The sequence below is a fragment of the Amia ocellicauda genome, assembly GCF_036373705.1.
Source record: "Amia ocellicauda isolate fAmiCal2 chromosome 11 unlocalized genomic scaffold, fAmiCal2.hap1 SUPER_11_unloc_1, whole genome shotgun sequence".
Classification (NCBI taxonomy): Eukaryota; Metazoa; Chordata; class Actinopteri; order Amiiformes; family Amiidae; genus Amia; species Amia ocellicauda.
In genome coordinates, this window is record NW_027102659.1 from 98,509 (window position 1) to 118,663 (window position 20,155).

At 43.9% G+C, this 20,155-nt stretch overlaps 3 non-coding genes across 3 annotated transcripts; all 3 read left to right on the forward strand.

Annotated features, from left to right (window-relative positions):
- The first annotated feature begins 2,498 nt into the window (after nucleotides 1–2,498).
- Nucleotides 2,499–2,571, forward strand: trnav-aac (transfer RNA valine (anticodon AAC)). Its single transcript has one exon. It is a non-coding gene; the product is annotated as a tRNA-Val (tRNA).
- A 599-nt stretch (nucleotides 2,572–3,170) lies between these two features.
- trnav-aac (transfer RNA valine (anticodon AAC)) lies at nucleotides 3,171–3,243 on the forward strand. Its single transcript has one exon. It is a non-coding gene; the product is annotated as a tRNA-Val (tRNA).
- A 16,105-nt stretch (nucleotides 3,244–19,348) lies between these two features.
- On the forward strand, nucleotides 19,349–19,421 carry trnai-aau (transfer RNA isoleucine (anticodon AAU)). The gene has a single exon. It is a non-coding gene; the product is annotated as a tRNA-Ile (tRNA).
- Nucleotides 19,422–20,155: the final 734 nt, after the last annotated feature.

The window sequence follows — 20,155 nt, forward strand, 5'->3', positions numbered from 1 at the left end:
ATATACGCGGTTTCTTTTAAAGTTAATCCTGAGAGGTTTATGTAAGGTATAGGCGTCTTGTTCCCGTAACCATTCTGAAACAACCACATCATTAACCTTCACTCCGGCCTCAGCGAGTCCTCTTTGAAAACCCTTCTTACCCGCCAAACCCCCAATCTTGGCTGGGTTGTAGTATAGTTCCTGCATTTGGGGAGCTTGCCGAGTCATTCTGTCAAATAACCAAACAGACCCACACTATGCGCAAAGTTTTTATACAAGGTTTTTTATTCAACTTCAGGAGAGCAGATACCCCTTTTTACACATTTGAGAAAAGTATAACATACACAACAATTTTTTCTACGGTCCAGACAAAAAGAAATCAGATGATTGGTTACTTGATCTATATCAACAAATATACCTGTTTCTTTATCTTGTAGGCACACACCTCAGTTACATATGTAAATAAAACAACAATATGACCTATTTTAAAAGTAAACAGAGGTGTATTAAACATGCTCAGCAAAAGGTCATACAGATGTTGATGATATGGCCTAATATCATTCTTGGCCCCCTTGAGCGCTTCATCCCAGTGTTCGTACCCCCCGGTCTTTGTTACAGCAGCCATTCACTTTTCCAGGTTTGAAAGTTGATCCTCATCGATGGTTAAATCTGTAGAGAAAAGGCTCGCGTTGGCTACTTTTCTGTCAAGCACATGGTGTAATAGCGCTCTCAGGTTAGCTACAGAGTGTTGATGACAGAACCAGTTGCAGAAGCAGTCCAGAACATTCCCCATGTTCAAAGTCCCTTAGTTCAGGTCAGAGTCTGAATCAGTGGCGTAGATGTCGAATTCCTCGTCGCTGCCCCCAGCTTTAACTTCTTTACTGAAGAAATAAGCTTTTAGCTTGCCAGCGGTTTTTCTACTCGGCTCATCCAGGTCATTGACCAGCTGCCCAAGTTTCTCTATTATAAACGGCTCCTTTTTCAGCTCCAGCAAAATCTCATCTATGATTTTCTGGACTTGTCCCGCAGTGACATGTATGTGGGAGTAAGACAGCGCCTTGATTAGTGCCGGTTTCAGCCACGGTTTGTTCAGTCTTCTGTAAAACACGTTGAAATAGAACAGGAAATAGTAACGGTCTGGTTCAAACAAACAACTGTGTCTCAACTGACTGGGGTGATTCACTTCACACCCCCGACAGACTTCTTTCAGAGCTCGGTCGATGAGAGCACTCAGAATATACACCAGGGTGCTTTTAACCACTCTGCTTACTTGGTCACATACCCCGGGCATAAATCCTGCGTCTTCATCACGCCCCTGGGACAGTCCGATGCTCATTGGGTCGCCTGGTGGTTTGTGGGGTGTTTCTACATCCATTGGACTGACCCCCTCCTGAGACGCACAGACGGTAGACAGTTCGGCAAAATCGAGGCCCTCCATGAGCTCCAGAGGCTGGGGATCCCCGAGACTCATTTGGACATCCATCGCACCGCATGTTGTTTCGTCCTGAGGGACCGGGGTCTGAGGTCTTGGAGGGTAACCGCAGTCAGAGGGTTCCAGAGTGTATACAAAATCTGGGGAATAGAACCAGGGGTGATCCCGGGTTTGAAGAGGCCTGTAGAGCCTGTCGACGTCCGCAGCTTTCGGGTAAGACATTCTCTTTAATTTTAAACCATGAATGAATTGTTGCGCCTTTTATCCTATCTCTTCACTACGTCACGACACACCGCCCTCTTAGAAGAGAGTAGCCCCTGAGCCGTCAGACCCCCCTCCAAAACCCCACACGTCGTCGGTTTTATCATCGTCGTCGTCATTCAAGGGGGATATATAATCCATAATCCAGCATATTCTCCTTCTAACCAAATCCAGTTGCGAACATTTGGTCAAGATGTCAAAACCATCATTTATACAGTTTATGACCTCTTTCAAGAACGGCCAGTCCACGGCGTCAAACATAATTTCAGTAACCTGTTTTTCTGGATCCTCCACACCCCCTTCAATAGGGTTTGTAATCAGGGTACTGCTAAACAAAACCTTACGATCTGTAGTTTGAGATAGACTCTTCACCACTCTACCGTAGTTCTGCAAGCTTTCCCATTCACACCTTTCAAAACCCTGAGTCGGAGACTCCATTTCGCATTCTCTTGGACCCTCTTGCAAGCCTTCTAGAGTCTTATCCACAAGCCCCAGATCTCTCCAGGCCATCACCTTCAACCAGTCCTCATAAGAGTATTCAATTACCGTCTCAAAAGGTTCCAACGTACCCTCCTTCTCTCCCAAAGCAAAAAGCTCCACTCCAACATAGCTGGGATCCCTTTTAAAGCGCAGGGCGACCTGCCTTTGAAAGAGTTTCCAAAGTGTCCTGATGTGCCCTTTAGCAATGCCAAACAGGTCTGTGAAAATGGCATCCTTTCGCGGCACTTCAGACGCCATCTCACAGTCTAGCCGACCTGAAATGCGTGAGCCCGTTTTACCAGCAGGCTTCAACGGTAACCGTTTGAAGCAAGACGTGGCGGTGTCAGTTTCCGTAGTGTAGCGGTTATCACGTTCGCCTAACACGCGAAAGGTCCCCGGTTCGAAACCGGGCGGAAACAGCCTGCTGTGGGCCGGTCCATTTCATCCTGTTTGCCCTCGTGGTTCCCCGGAGGCGGTGGGTAGCTTTTCTTCATTGGAGTGCCCGAAATCGGTGCTCTCAGAGCGTCCGTCCGTCGACAGGTTGAAATTGTAAACGCTGGTGTAGCCACTTTTAATTAAAATCTGATGATGATGATGATGATGATGTTGTTGTTGTTGTTCTTGTTGTTGTTCTTGTTGTCATCGTGGTCGCCGTCATTATTATTGTTAAAGTAAAGCAGTAGTTAGATTTGTTGCTACCGTAAGGTGCAGAAGGCACAATAGCTCTGTGATTGTCTGATGGTGGCACAAGACAAGCAGCAGCTGTTTGAACAAGCCATTGAGCATCACCTTGTTGGGGTAAGTGTAAGTCTTGTCATAGCTCAGGGCGTTCTTCCTTTGAAAGAGTTTCCAAAGTGTCCTGATGTGCCCTTTAGCAATGCCAAACAGGTCAGTGAAAATGGCATCCTTTCGCCGCACTTCAGACGACATCTCACAGCCTAGCCGACCTGAAACACCTGAGCCCGTTTTACCAGCAGGCTTTAACGGTAACCATTTGAAGCAAGAGGCAGCGGTGTCAGTTTCCGTAGTGTAGCGGTTATCACGTTCGCCCAACGCGCGAAAGGTCCCCGGTTCGAAACCGGGCGGAAACAGCCTACTGTGCCCTTTTCGTCATGCTTGCCCTCGTGGTTCCCCGGAGGCGGTGGGTGTCTTTTCTTCATTGGAGTGCCCGCAATCGATGCACTCAGAGCGTCCGTCCGTCGACAGGTTGAAATTGTAAACGCTGGTGTAGCCACTTTTAATTAAAATCTGATGATGATGATGATGATGATGTTGTTGTTTTGTTCTTGTTGTCATCGTGGTCGCCGTCATTATTATTGTTAAAGTAAAGCAGTAGTTAGATTTGTTGCTACCGTAAGGTGTAGAAGACAACAGTAGGTATGGCGTGTGATATCAAAACATTCAGAATACTTTTAACCTATATAATTTATAAGCTTTGTAAAATAAACCCAAATATCTCTTTTGCGGGGATAAACGCTGTTCTGAGTAGTTTGTGACTTGTTTAATACCAAACAAAGCATCGCTATAAAAAATAAATAAAAAAATCACTGTAAAAGCGCTAGTTATTTTTGATCTTTATAGTTATTTTCTAGGCTCAGGTTGTTTTTTAGCGCTTATAAAGGCCTGAAATATTCTTAGTGGTTGTTGACTATAGGTCTTGATGCTTAAAAATGTTTTTTTGAGAGACCAAAAGGTTCTAATAAAAGTTTAGAGTAGAGAGGAGAGAGATCGTCTCCATCTTGGTTTCTATTTGAAATTTGATGCAGTGTCAATTTATTGGTTGGTTTTGATATGTTAATTGGTAACAGGGTGGCACAAAGGCCAGACCAGAACAATGCCTTACAAGCAGATCCGGCATGTGGCCATCAGTATAAGTATGAAGGTCTGGTCTTCAGCTCGACAGACTCACACTGACCTTTCGATTTAAGACTAAAGATCAACAATGTCCGGAAACAACATCAGCGATTCGATTTAAACGAGTTTTTAGGCAAGTCTTCAGATTCTTTTCATTGACTCAGAGCGTGTTGTGTGCATGTATTGTAAATAAGGCTATAACATCTGTTTTAAGTTCTGTAAAATTATTTTTCAGTCAGTCAACAGGAGTTAATTCCCAACGCTGAGGAGATCATCTGGAACAACGACGGTAAGATTTTTGTGTTTGCGCTCATGGGTTCTTATGCATGGGTGTGTGTGGTTTTGAAGCGGCTCATTAGAGTTATGAAAACGTTTTAATATATATTAATGCCGGTCTCTTTAATTACACAGAAACTATCGAAAGGCCTGTGATTAATGTCTCGACCAAGAGAAGTGGTTGTCCCTAGACAGGCTGTCTGCCGACCGGGTAAGAACTAAACCCCTGTTTGTTTGTATAACGTTTCTGTAAGATGTTTGAGTCCAGTTTTGTTAATTTTAAAAAAATTATCCTGTCTAACAGTATTAAGAAACGTGGTTCGAGACAACGAAAGGCCTTCCACATCGAGGGCTTGTTTCGTTTTACCTTCGAGAACCGTAACCTTTCAAGAATCTGAAAGGCCGTCAGCCCCGGTATCTGATAGCTGTGAGTATATGTCTGCAGCCTGTAAGAGGTTAAAGCTTTTTATAAAGCGGTGTGGTTAAAGGTTAAACATGTCTCTTACCTTCACAGCGGTGCAAAAAGCTAAACCAGCCGAAAAACATAAGAAACGATTATTCTGTGGAGGTAAGTAAGATCTTTCAAACTTTAATGTTTTTAAAAGGGCTTTGTTTGCCCGTTGAGGGCTAATATTTAAGCGATGGGTGACCGTTTCCTGTAGGGCGGGGGGTTCTGGGAAAGATCTTTAGAAGTCCGGACAGATCTAGGCTTGTTTCTGGGGAACGTGTTTAGAAATGACCGATTGCCGTACCGTCTGGTTAGGAAGTAAAGCCGTCCGAAAGGGTTTAGTAAGTTGTTTGGCTTATCTCCCGCTATTATACTTCTGTTTTAAAGTGGTTGTAGGAAAAGGCTTGAAGGTGTTCATTGTATTTAATATTTAAACAGATCGTGAAAACGTTTGTGAAACAGGAAGTCCCGGGATCAGGAAGCGTTTACACTTGGAAGGTTCGTTTAAAAATGAAATGTTGTTGTGTGTGTGTGTGTTTTATTAACAATATTACAGTTTTTAAAGAAACATTTAAGAAACAGTTTATTTACAGCGGCTTCTCTGTTTTACATTTATTATCAAGTCCTAATAAATATATTGTCTGTAAATAATAAGGCGTTGTAGTGAATGTCTAAGGCTATTTTCAAAGGTCTAAAAAAGCTAAAGGTTTTGAATGTGCTGGACATGTTGTTTTAAGTTTGATTTCTGTCGCCGTTTAAAGATGTAAATGTAATGTATATTTTTATTCTTCCCAAGACTCTTGGGATAGTCATTCTGTGGATGAGCTATTGAGGACAATTACCCCGTCTAAGTGGGATCAAACATCTTCCCCGGTGAGATCACCGAGAGGATCCCCCACGGTGGTCTTGGAGACCCCCCAACATCTACTCAGGCCACAGCCTTCTGGGGGTAATTCAACACCCCAGATTCAGCCCGCCGCATTGTCGGGCGGAACAAATACAGGCATCCAACAACCTCAGGGGTCGCCGTCAGTCAGGGCTGACACACCACCCAACGACGGCCTGGTTTCAACATCGTCCCCCCAGACCCGTTTCTTGGCTACAGAAACGCGGAACAGTACCCCGCGCTTGGCCAGGGTGTTACCGCAAACGCCTTCTTGGTCTCCGTCCATGAGTATACGCTCGCTCCCTGCCTCCTTCGACCGAGATTTACCGGAGCGACCATCCTTTGAAGCTGAGCCAGGCCACCAGCCCCCGGAGCTACTTCCTGAAGGTCGGCATGAGTTGCTACATACTTAGTTACAAAATCAAAGACTTGTGTTAGTGGGGCAAAACCTGGTGATAGAGAGCCAAAACACCCTTATTAATACCCTTACTAACGAATTGTACCGTATTTAATGTATTAATAGACACAAAACGCCTTACTATTGTGGGTTGTTGGAAAAATAAAAAATAAATTAAAAAATGTCCTGACTTGGTAAAAGAACTCACAAACTAAAGGATTATGAACATGCTAGGGCCCCAAAAAGACCTTCCCGAGAGAACATCCCCGGCCCTGTTGTGAACTCCTCTGATGTCCCAATGAACCTGGAACTATTACAAATGATAAATAATTTAAATAACCCCCAATTACCACCGATAGAATGTGAATTAACAGACTTACCGGTGAACCCCGACCTGTTACAGATGGTCAATGATCTAAATAACCACCTCCCACCGGTAGCGCTTATAGAGGTTCACCCCCTAGTTCACCCCGATTTGTTTGAAATGGTGGAGGCTTTGGAGGAGCTACCCCGACCAAATTCTGCCCCTATTATAAATGATTTGAGACAATTAGAACACAGGATGGCGGCAGAAGCAGCCATCACTATAGAGGAGGGTCTTGACATTAACCGGTTGGATATCTTTGAAGGACTTTTACAGGCTTTAAATGAGCCTCCTCAAAAAGGGGGTTTTGTAGATGTCAGCAGTGGGGGTGTTCGGAATGTGGAGGGTTCTGAGACTGATAAGGCTGTGGAGGACATGCTCTGTGAGAATGTAGGGGGTGAAGGCTTTGTTCAAAATGATGATGTGTCCAAGAGTACCAGTGATCCCGTGATTATAGATAGACCGGCCTATAACAATTTTGAAATGATTCAGCGTTTTAATTTTGCAGAACTTTTAAATTGTGACAATTATGCAGAAATATTTGTCAACATACACGAGGCCTTGCAGAAAATGCTTGAACAGGTTGCTGAAAGGGTCAGACCTCGAGATGTTGTACAGTTAGAACTCAGAGGGGATGATTTGTTTAGCAACCTATCTGTAATGCTGAGTGGAGATAATTTAGATGTCTGGCTAAAATCGAAGCGTTATTGCAAAGTAACGCAGCCATCTTAGCTGATGAAAGTCTGTCTCTGGTAATGAATGTGGTTCGTAACCCTGAGGGTGGGGCGCTTAGAAGACTGTCGAAATGCTTGAAGAACGACATAATTAGGACCAAGCTCAGGCAATTAGTGGTGAGTTCCAGTGGGGACAATAAGCTCTGTTTTGCTTACAGTTTAATAAAACTACTCACCCCCGACATGCCTGAACCCCAAGCTCTGCAAGAGGCTTTAATGCTTCATCAGAGGGCCGGCTTAAACTCTCAACAGATGGTTACCTTTTCAGACATCACCAAGTTTGAGGAGTTGTTGTCTTTAAAAATTGTTGTGTGGTACCGTTGTGAGGTAAAGGAAGTATTTGTGAAATTTCAGATACATCCTGAAACCCATACACAGACACTGTTTCTCTTCCTAAGTGATAGTCATTACTTTGGAATAAAGAGTTTGACGGCTTTTTTGGGTTGTTCGTATGTTTGTCATTGGTGTTATAAGGCCTTCAATGATAAGCTTAAGCACCGCTGTGACGGTTACTGTAACGTCTGTTTCAATCCGCAATGTCGTAAGGGTTTGGCCCCTACCATCCGATGTAAAGATTGCTTAAGGATTTGTCTCTCAGCGTTCTGTTTTTCCGAGCATAAGGTACAGAGGGCCGCTGCTGAGGGGGTTAAAAAACGGAGTTATTGTGATCAAACTAAATATTGCCCGCAGTGTTGCCTCCAGTACCGTTTTCATGAGGTTAAACCACACAAATGTCTGGAGCCGAGATGCAGGATCTGTAATGCTGATTTAACCCCGGGGTCCGAACACCAGTGCTTTATTCAGCCGGTTAAAAAGGAGCCGCCGCACAACCGGTATGTCTTTTTTGCTTTTGAATGCCGGCAAGAAAACGGGGTCCACGTTGCTAATTATATACACTGTATTGACATGTTGGATCGTGAGTGGTCAGCTAGCGGTGAGAGTTGTGTCAGGGATTTCTTTACGCGGTATCGCGGTCCAAAATACCTCAATTACACATTTATTGCCCACAATGCTAAGGGTTATGATTCTTACATTTTGATGAAGTATCTGGTGGAAAATGGGGTGACCCCAAAAATAATAGCTCAGGGTAGCAAGATCATGTGTTTCACCGACGAAGCTTTCAACTAACGTTACATAGACTCGTTAAATTTCCTCCCCATGAAATTGAGCGCTTTGCCTAAGGCTCTGGGTTTTGAGGCTCAGAAGAAAGGTTGGTTCTGCCATTTTTTTAATACTAAGGACACTCAAAATTATCGAGGGTCCTACCCGCCCGCCTCTTATTATGGGGTTGATACTATGATGTCTCATGAGAGGGAGGAATTCTTTAAATGGTACAATACGGTTAAGGGAGGTGTTTTTGATTTCCGAGAAGAGATGGCCGCTTATTGTAAAAATGATGTGGTGATCCTTAAAGAAGCCTGTGTGCGTTTCTGCGCCGAGGTTATCAACACATCGGGTCTCGACCCTTTGCAAAGTGTGACCATAGCGTCTCTCTGCATGAAAATGTATCGGTCCAATTTCTTGCAGAAAAACACTATAGCGGTCACCACTTCTGACAACTATCGTGCTAGACAAAAGAACTTTTCGACTGTCTCCATACAGTGGCTGGAATACCTGAGTGCCCGGGATAACATCTTCATCAGAGATGCTTTAAATCAAGGGGAAGTCAAAATGGGGCCTTACTACTTAGACGGTTTTAGCGACGTGTCCGGGCGGCGTACCGCTTATGAGTTTGCAGGTTGTATTTACCATGGCTGTCCTCAGTGCTTCGACCCAAACACCTTTAACCCCGTAACACAAAAACTCTGCGGTGATATGTACTATGATTTCCAGGAACGAATTGAAACTTTAAAAAACACCTATGGTTTGAACGTGCTGGTGATTTGGAAACACGAGTGGACGACCCTGAAGCAACAGGAAGCGGGGGTACAACGGTTTATGGAAACCTTGGACTTTCCTGAACGTCTAGAGCCCCGGGATGCGTTATTTGGGGGTCGTACCAACGCCCTCTGTTTACATTATGAGGTAAAGGAGGGTGAGAGAGTAGATTACTATGATTTCACCAGTCTGTACCCTTATGTCAACAAGACCAAAATGTACCCGGTGGGGCGTCCAACCATTGTTTATCGTGACTTTCTCGAAATCGGACATTACTTTGGTTTGATCAAAGTCACCATGTACCCTCCTCGCGAGCTGTTCTTACCCATGTTGCCTTACAGGTGTTCGGGAAAATTGATGTTCCCTCTGTGTAGAACGTGTGTGGAAACTGAAAATCAAACTACGTCTTGTCTGCACAGTGATGAAGAGAGAGCGCTGACGGGTGTCTGGTGTAGCATTGAGCTTGACAAGGCGGTGGAGAAAGGTTACAGAGTCGGTAAGGTGAATGAGGTTTGGCATTTTTCTGAAAAATCTGATACTCTTTTTGCTGATTACATTATGACCCATCTGAAAGGGAAACAGGAGGCATCGGGCTATCCCTCATGGTGTGTTGACTCCGCGGCCAAAGAGCGATACGTTCAGCAATATTTTGAAAAGGAAGGGATCCGTCTAGAGCCGGGGAACATAACTGTAAACCCCGCCAAGAGACAAATGTCCAAACAGATTTTAAACAGTCTGTGGGGTAAGTTTGGGGAAAGAAATTACCGTCTAAACACAACCTTGATTAAAACCCCTGAACAGTTTATAGAATTTATGTTTTCCAAACAACATGCAGTATCACACTTTCAATTCTTAAATGACCACGTGGCACAGGTCCAGTGGAGGGCCCCTAAAGATTACTATGATTTCACCAGTCTGTACCCTTATGTCAACAAGACCAAAATGTACCCGGTGGGGCGTCCAACCATTGTTTATCGTGACTTTCTCGAAATCGGACATTACTTTGGTTTGATCAAAGTCACCATGTACCCTCCTCGCGAGCTGTTCTTACCCGTGTTGCCTTACTGGTGTTCGGGAAAATTGATGTTCCCTCTGTGTAGAACGTGTGTGGAAACTGAAAATCAAACTACCTCTTGTCTGCACAGTGATGAAGAGAGAGCGCTGACGGGTGTTACCACGGCTTACGCCCGGCTTGAACTGTACAACTTAATGGATCAGTTGCAGGAACGCACGCTCTATCATGATACTGACTCTGTAATCTTTGTCACCAGGCCAGGGGATTGGGTCCCTCCCCTCGGGGACTACCTTGGGGAGTTAACGAGCGAACTAGATCCTCAGGACCACATAGTGGAGTTTGTTTCAGGGGGTCCTAAGACTTACGCATACAGAACGGCTGCGGGTAAGACCTGTATGAAAGTTAAGGGTTTCACTCTGAACCATTGTAACAACAAGCTCATTAACATCAAGTCTCTGACGACCCTGGTAGAAAGTTTTGTAACCGAGAAAGACGCGCCTCCTCGTGAGATTATTACAGCCGGAAATCAGATCTATCGCAATAAAAAGGGGTACACGTTGGAAAATAGATCACTAAACAAACGGTTCAGGGTGGTGTACAATAAAAGAGTGTTGAAGACTGATTATACCACTCTGCCTTATGGATATTAGCGGTGGTTTTGAAAACAAACTTCAACACCCTTTCTCCTGTATTATAGCCGGTCCCTCCAATTCGGGGAAGAGCTATCTTATAAAGAACATCATAGAAGATGTGGACGCAACCGTGTCCCAAGCTCTTGACAACATAGTGTGGTGTTTCACTTGCTGGCAACCTCTCTACGATGATTTGGCTTCGAAAAAAAATAATCTGAAATTTGTGCAAGGTCTCCCCGCCTTGTTGTGTGACGATGACTTGTTCCCGCCCGGTCAAACTAATCTAGTGATCCTTGATGACCTGATGGAGCAGGCCGGTGACAACAGTGAAGTGGAAAAAGCTTTCACAAAGTACACTCATCATAGGAATTTAAGTATTATTTATTTAGTTCAAAATCTATTTTTTCAAGGTAAAAAAAGCCGCACTATTAATTTATATGCCAATGATATAATTCTTTTTAAAAACCCCAGAGATAAACTACAGGTCACCGTCTTGGCTCGTCAAATGTACCCTAACCAGACCAAGTTCTTTTTGGAGGCATTTGAGGATGCCACCAAAAAACCCTACGGGTACTTGATTGCGGACTTAAATGCACAAACCCCAGAAGACTTTCGCCTCAGAACAGGTTTGTGCCCGCCCGATTGGCCGGCAATCTATGTGCTAAAGAAAAGGAAATAAATAAGAATGTCTGTTCGGATTAAAAGAAATCTGCCGCTTTTGCAAATGTTATTTGAGAGGAGCCCGCGCCATAGGAAAGCTGTGCTGGCAAGGGGCCCCCTCGGATTTGATCGAGACCCTGTGTGAAATAGCTTTTAACATCTTATGCGGTAATATACCCCTAACCCCTTCTCAACATTCTAAACTCAAAAAACAAAAAGCGGTTATCAAGATCATCGCTAATAAGAAGTATTCTATTAAAAGAAAAAGAAAGAAGATTAATCAAACCGGGGGTTTTATAGGACCGCTGTTGAGCATAGCCGTGCCTTTCCTAACCAGTCTTCTAGCTTCCAGTGTGGGTTAATAATGGAATATGCTCAGAAAATGTTTTTGATCCCTCAGGAGCAGCTTGAGAAACTGAGAAAAAATGTTGTCGGGCCAGAGCCCATTAGACAAACGGCCGAAAACAACCTGGACTCTGAAATGAAAGCTATACAGGCCAGGGCCGATTTAAATCAGTATTCCAAAGCCCAGTTGTATACCAACACGTTACAGCGCTACCTCCGTCTGGTTAGACAGGGTGAAAAAGATCAAAACATTTTAACTTTAACCATGGCCTCTCAAGAAAATGGTTCTGGGGCTGATGCAGGGGGTACGGTTGATAAAGAAGTTGCTGTGACCGAACCTGTTGAGAGATCAGAGGGAGATGTTGTAACGGATGTTTTGAGAAACATGCCGGCCAGAAGGAAAAGACATGCAGAATATATCCTGCACAAAATGGTTCAGAAACCGCGGGTAACGGCTTGGAATGAACAGGGTGAATTTGTTTTTAAAGGACAACTGATCAAAGGTTCACACATGTTTGATTTGTTGAAGAGTGTCACTAGCACTAATAAGGTACCCGATAGTCGCCGACCTGTAGGCTGGAATGCTTTCCTACAGGCGATGGCCTGTCTGAACATGCCCCAATCAACAGTTCCTAACCAGGAAACGCGACAAAAAATCCGTCTGTGTAAAGAGGTGGAGCCTGATCTGACTCCGATATCTCATTACTCTGACCGTGCTGAGCGACCATCCTCAGGATCTATCCATCGTTGGGAAGCTTATTAATCACATGTTTTTATTTGTCTCCCCTGTAAATAATGACCCGACAAACAATTTTTTATTTTTATTTTTTATTTTTCAAACGTTGTACATTTATTTATACCATAACCCCTGCTTTGTATAAGAATTGTGTTGAATAAAAACAAAACTAATGATTCAAAGGCTGTTTTCATTATTTTTTCACCTTAACACGCATGACATCTTTTAAAATCCTCACAAGAACACCCCATCTGTATACACGGCTGGCTAGGGTCGTAAGTCATTGTGTTATAAGGGGGGGTCCACAGTGTCCTGACAAACTCTGCCACTTTTTTATCATTTTGGCCTAAATCCTCACTGTACAAGGCCATAATATCGGGGTATGACCTTCCTTTAGATCTATGATATAAGAAAAACACACAGTGTTGACCACAAGTGAAGGTCTGAAGACTTTGTACTTGACGACCGCTGTAAATGGTTTCTTGACAGTTGTTGAGCAGAAAGTTATTGATCTTCCGAGGGAAAGGTCTGAAATCCGGGGGGTTTGCATAGGAATCAAAAAATTCACCACGGTGGTCCTCCCTTAGATAAATAGCCAGCCAATGTTCTCCGGGCATATTTTTAGGGTGTGTGTTGATTATGTACATTGCAGGTAAATTCTTGATCTTAAATTTAGGCAGCTGATCGCAGGTGTAGACTCCTTGAAACAGTTTCCGTGAGCTGGCCAGGGCATTCATGATGTGGTTGAGCTCTCTGGTCTTCATTTTAATAATAATCATACATAACGTTTCTCCTCTGATTCACCTCAATAATGTTGTCAAACACTGCATACACGACCATATTTACAGTGCGTGGTAGAGGCTGCTTGAAACGCATCTCCAAACGCATATTGCCCGTCTTCATCAGTGAAAAATGTTGTCCACACTCTTCGTCAGGGGTCAGGTTGAAACCGTACAGGGTGTAACCGCTGCAGTATTCCCGGCGATCGATCAGCAGAGTTTGATCCTTGAGATGGCGACCCGTAGCCAGTACTAGACTGTCATATTCACGAACCGCATTGCCGTTTTCAAAGTCAGGTTGAAAAGGTCTGGATGGAACCTGCACACCATCGACGTACAACGCTATAAATTCCGCGTTATAATGTTTAAAGTTAAAGGGGTTCTTGTTGTAAACCCCGGTAAATGCATCATTATCTTCGAGACCTATAATAACCTGTTTTGGGAGCTGTCCTAGAAACAGATTTTCCTGGTTCATCACCCGTGTCCCTGCGGGGATACTGTGGACTTTCATATAGACTCTTTCGATCGGGTACTTGGCGTTTGCCGTCATTAACGCCTGCGCGTGTCCTAGTTTAACCGCCGGGGAGACGGACACTTTTTTCACAAACAGCGAGGCCGATAATATGGTCAGTTTATATTTTTCAGTATCAGGGGTCATCAGACAAAAAGCACTTTTACTACGGATCATTTTAATTTTAATGTCTACCCCGTTGAGCATGAGTTTTTCTTGGAAAAATATGTCTGCATGGATATGCCCCATTAGCTCAAAGGTCCTCCCTTCTGTTGAAGAGGCCGTTCTTTTTTGCAAACCCTTATTGAGTCCCTCTGGATCCTTGTCGTCCATAGCTTCCGGGATGTCTTTGAAGAAAAGGCCGGGGCTGAACTGTTTGCTTAGGGTCTCCTCACTATAATTAAGTACACACTCCATCATGGCTCTATAGGGGTAAGTATTGCTGCTTTGACTAATGAGCCGATCTCCCAGGGTCACATTCACCTGTGTAAACATGGTGGCCACCGGGTCATTGATGACCCCAGCGTTGGTCGTCTTCTCGATTGCATCGCCATCCTCATCAGTCACTTTACAGTTCATTAAAATAAATGTGTTATTCAAATCAATATAATCCTCGCCATTGCCAGCTATAAAAAACTCCAGAGGGGCCGTGTCTGAAATTGCAGAAAGAGGGGGAATCTCTACATATATGCTCTTATCTATACTCGTTTGAGTGTATGGAACTGTAAACAGATCCAATTCTGATTTGACGCATTCTTCCGATAGACTGTGGACAAAAGACATGTTTAAAAGATGTATCCTGAGGCTCTATTTTTCTTTCTTTGAGACTTTCTTTTTGCAGGTTTTTTCTTGTGCTGCTTCCTTCTCCGAGTGTTTCCACGATATGTTGGAGAATGAGAGATTCTTCGTTTTTTGTTAGCCACGGATCTTTGTCGCCCCCTGGTGGACACATGCTGTTTCTTCTTTTACCCCCCCTCCTCGCCATTACCATGAGACCCGAACCCTCCTGATGCTCATGGCTAGCTGCCCGGTTCATAACATTGGTGAACACGTCACTAACAATATTTTTAGCCGCTGATTTCAAGTGGGGTCTGGCTATAGCAAAGCCTCTCTTAAGCAGGGGTATGGCCATTCTAAAGAGACCACGAAAGAGTCCTCCTAGACTGGCGCCATACATTGTGGGGGCTCCTACAATACCGGGCAAGCCGTTCCATCTTGCATCTTGTAATAATCCACATAGGCGCTAGGATCTACATAACCCCTCGAGGTAGCCATTTTAATAATGTACACACTGTTTCAGGGGTCGAAAATGTAGTTTGACATTAACTTTACCGAAGCGGAAGGGTACGTTGATATTCTGATCCGATTTTACTTCGATCGTGATGTTGTCAAAGTGGGTCTTTGAGACTGGTACGTAGTGTGGTTTGTCATAAGTAATTGTGACCATGTCATTGCTTTTACCTTTAATAAGTACATTTCTCAAAAGGGGGACATAACTATCCCCGACCCTCTGGTGGGTTATGATATCCGTATACACATAAAGAGTGTAAAAGCCGCCCCACCACTTCTGAGAACCTGCTCTCTGTGTCAGAATAGAACCCAAATATACGCCCCAGTTGGCCGCTGGTTTGAATGCTAATACCTGGTTTTGACACCTTGTACACTCTGTTTTTAATAGGGTTGTAATATAGCTTGATGTTGGGGGTGCCTTCTGAGAACTGTTTATGCATCTCATCTAATATTTTATCCACATTGTCATAATAACCTCCTTGTATCGTGAATGTCCATTGACTCTTTTTAACATCATCAAAAATGGCGAAGGTGGCATCCTTATCTTGTAAAACAGCCCAAGTGTAAGGATACTGTATTTCCGCCAACCCCACTTCCCACGACCCCCTTAGATCTATAGATTTTCCAAATTGTACCGTGTAACTGGATATTTCATTTTTAGGATATATATCGAGAGAGGCATTACTGGGTAGAGTCACGTAGAAGCCTCCTGATTCCATCTTGAGAATCGAAAGTAATGCCCCCAACACACCCGCGGGCATGTTGTTATAAGGATTGAATATCGCAAACCTGTTGTTCCGGGACCCAACTATTGAACTTTTCAGGCCATCCAAGCCATTTCATCAACACATATTTTTTCCGGTTCTGGGTTTTTTCAGCTAATATCTTTTCAACTCTGTATACACTGTCTTTACCCACAATAATTTTTTGTAACTCGGCTTCGTAAAACGTTCCTTCTATATCCTCCCTGTCATAGTCTTTTAACCGGTACACGGGGGGGTCTCTAGCCAACTGTTCGGTAACTGTAAAATATTCGTCAGAAAATGTTTGTTCATAACCTTTGGCAAAAGTACTCCTTAGCTTTGAAACGCGAACTAATAAGTAGTTTTTCCCTTCTTAATAAATGGTCCGTATAATTTTTTATAGACCTTAAAAGAATTACTTTGATCAACATCTAAAGGCTTCATTTTAATACTGGTGTGATACCCTTGGTTGTAAGCATCGATAAAATCCTGAACTTTATCAAAATACTTGAACGTGTTGACCGCTGTAAAATATCTCCACATTTTGGTCTTTATGGTGCGGTTAAACCTCTCCACTACCGATGCCCTAAGCTCATTACCGGTGGTGAAATGATGTATTTTGTGTCTCTTCAGTAGATTCTGAAATTCTCTGTTGAGAAACTCTTTTCCTTTATCAGTCTGCAGTTTTTTAGGACATCGACCCTGGGACAATATATCCTCAAAGGCCCTTGTCACCGCCCGACCTGTTTTATTATGTAGAATGCGAGCCCAGGCATATTTTGATAACACATCGATACACATCAACATCAATTTGTGACCATTGTTATGTTTTGATAAATTTGACATATCGACTAGATCCATTTGCCATTGTGAATCTATGTCAGTTGCATATACGCGGTTTCTTTTAAAGTTAATCCTGAGAGGTTTATGTAAGGTATAGGCGTCTTGTTCCCGTAACCATTCTGAAACAACCACATCATTAACCTTCACTCCGGCCTCAGCGAGTCCTCTTTGAAAACCCTTCTTACCCGCCAAACCCCCAATCTTGGCTGGGTTGTAGTATAGTTCCTGCATTTGGGGAGCTTGCCGAGTCATTCTGTCAAATAACCACACAGACCCACACTATGCGCAAAGTTTTTATACAAGGTTTTTTATTCAACTTCAGGAGAGCAGATACCCCTTTTTAGACATTTGAGAAAAGTATAACATACACAACAATTTTTTCTACGGTCCAGACAAAAAGAAATCAGATGATTGGTTACTTGATCTATATCAACAAATATACCTGTTTCTTTATCTTGTAGGCACACACCTCAGTTACATATGTAAATAAAACAACAATATGACCTATTTTAAAAGTAAACAGAGGTGTATTAAACATGCTCAGTAAAAGGTCATACAGATGTTGATGAAATGGCCTAATATCATTCTTGGCCCCCTTGAGCCCTTCATCCCAGTGTTCGTACCCCCCGGTCTTTGTTACAGCAGCCATTCACTTTTCCAGGTTTGAAAGTTGATCCTCATCGATGGTTAAATCTGTAGAGAAAAGGCTCGCGTTGGCTACTTTTCTGTCAAGCACATGGTGTAATAGCGCTCTCAGGTTAGCTGCAGAGTGTTGATGACAGAACCAGTTGCAGAAGCAGTCCAGAACATTCCCCATGTTCAAAGTCCCTTAGTTCAGGTCAGAGTCTGAATCAGTGGCGTAGATGTCGAATTCTTCGTCGCTGCCCCCAGCTTTAACTTCTTTACGGAAGAAATAAGCTTTTAGCTTGCCAGCGGTTTTTCTACTCGGCTCATCCAGGTCATTGAGCAGCTGCCCAAGTTTCTCTATTATAAACGGCTCCTTTTTCAGCTCCAGCAAAATCTCATCTATGATTTTCTGGACTTGTCCCACAGTGACATGTATGTGGGAGTAAGAGAGCGCCTTGATTAGTGCCGGTTTCAGCCACGGTTTGTTCAGTCTTCTGTAAAACACGTTGAAATAGAACAGGAAATAGTAACGGTCTGGTTCAAACAAACAACTGTGTCTCAACTGACTGGGGTGATTCACTTCACACCCCCGACAGACTTCTTTCAGAGCTCGGTCGATGAGAGCACTCAGAATATACACCAGGGTGCTTTTAACCACTCTGCTTACTTGGTCACATACCCCGGGCAAAAATCCTGCGTCTTCATCACGCCCCCGGGACAGTCCGATGCTCATTGGGTCGCCTGGTGGTTTGTGGGGTGTTTCTCCATCCATTGGACTGACCCCCTCCTGAGACGCACAGACGGTAGACAGTTCGGCAAAATCGAGGCCCTCCATGAGCTCCAGAGGCTGGGGATCCCCGAGACTCATTTGGACATCCATCGCACCGCATGTTGTTTCGTCCTGAGGGACCGGGGTCTGAGGTCTTGGAGAGTAACCACAGTCAAAGGGTTCCAGAGTGTATACAAAATCTGGGGAATAGAACCAGGGGTGATCCCGGGTTTGAAGAGGCCTGTAGAGCCTGTCGACATCCGCAGCTTTCGGGTAAGACATTCTCTTTAATTTTAAACCATGAATGAATTGTTGCACCTTTTATCCTATCTCTTCACTACGTCACGACACACCGCCCTCTTAGAAGAGAGTAGCCCCTGAGCCGTCAGACCCCCCTCCAAAACCCCACACGTCGTCTGTCGTAGTTCTGCAAGCTTTCCCATTCACACCTTTCAAAACCCTGAGTCGGAGACTCCATTTCGCATTCTCTTGGACCCTCTTGCAAGCCTTCTAGAGTCTTATCCACAAGCCCCAGATCTCTCCAGGCCATCACCTTCAACCAGTCCTCATAAGAGTATTCAATTACCGTCTCAAAAGGTTCCAACGTACCCTCCTTCTCTCCCAAAGCAAGAAGCTCCACTCCAACATAGCTGGGATCCCTTTTAAAGCGGTAACCCCGTCGAGCCCCCCAGAACAACACCCAGGAGCGTTCAATCTTCAAATTGGTGAGTACAGGAACCCTTGCCCGGGATTGTTTCTTGCGGGGTTTCATGTTGATGTCGCTGGACATGTTGAAGAAGCGGGATGTTTCAGAAGCTGAGAATTAAAGAGGTATTGCCTAAAAGAAGCGCGGGTTCTTAAATAGAGAGGAGAGTTTCGGGGCATTGCCTTCAGAGGGGTGGGGGTATTTATGGGTGGCCTTGTTGTTCAGGGTTTTATGGGTGTACACTTTCTGACGGATATGACGTAGGAATAATTAAGGAAATAACTCTACCTAAAATCACGCCCCCCAATTATGACGTAGGAATATTAATAAGCTTAGGGCATACGTCATAACAAAATAGGCCGCGCCCAAAAAACCCTACTATCTACTCTTATGTAGTTGAAGGCGCAGTATAGCTCTCATAGTCTGGTGGTGACGGAAGACCACCAGCCGTTTGAACAAGCCATTCAGCATCACCTTGTTGGGTTAAGTGCAGGCACTGTCAGAGCGCAGGGCGTCCTGCCTTTGAAAGAGTTTCCGAAGTGTCCTGATGTGCCCTTTAGCAATGCCAAACAGGTCTGTGAAAATGGCATCATTTCGCGGCACTTCAGACGCCATCTCACAGTCTAGCCGACCTGAAACGCCTGAGCCCGTTTTACCAGCAGGCTCCTACGGTAACCGTTTGAAGCAAGAGGTGGCGTTGTCAGTTTCCGTAGTGTAGCGGTTATCACATTCGCCTAATGCGCGAAAGGTCCCCGGTTCGAAACCGGGCGGAAACAGCCTACTGTGGGCTGGCCCTTTTCGTCATGCTTGCCCTCGTGGTTCCCCGGAGGCGGTGGGTGTCTTTTCTTCATTGGAGTGCCCGCAATCGATGCACTCAGAGCGTCCGTCCGTCGACAGGTTGAAATTGTAAACGCTGGTGTAGCCACTTTTAATTAAAATCTGATGATGATGATGATGATGATGTTGTTGTTGTTGTTCTTGTTGTCATCGTGGTCGCCGTCATTATTATTGTTAAAGTAAAGCAGTAGTTAGATTTGTTGCTACCGTAAGGTGTAGAAGACAACAGTAGGTATGGCGTGTGATATCAAAACATTCAGAATACTTTTAACCTATATAATTTATAAGCTTTGTAAAATAAACCCAAATATCTCTTTTGCGGGGATAAGCGCTGTTCTGAGTAGTTTGTGACTTGTTTAATACCAAACAAAGCATCGCTATAAAAAATAAATAAAAAAATCACTGTAAAAGCGCTAGTTATTTTTGATCTTTATAGTTATTTTCTAGGCTCAGGTTGTTTTTTAGCGCTTATAAAGGCCTGAAATATTCTTAGTGGTTGTTGACTATAGGTCTTGATGCTTAAAAATGTTTTTTTGAGAGACCAAAAGGTTCTAATAAAAGTTTAGAGTAGAGAGGAGAGAGATCGTCTCCATCTTGGTTTCTATTTGAAATTTGATGCAGTGTCATTTTATTGGTTGGTTTTGATATGTTAATTGGTAACAGGGTGGCACAA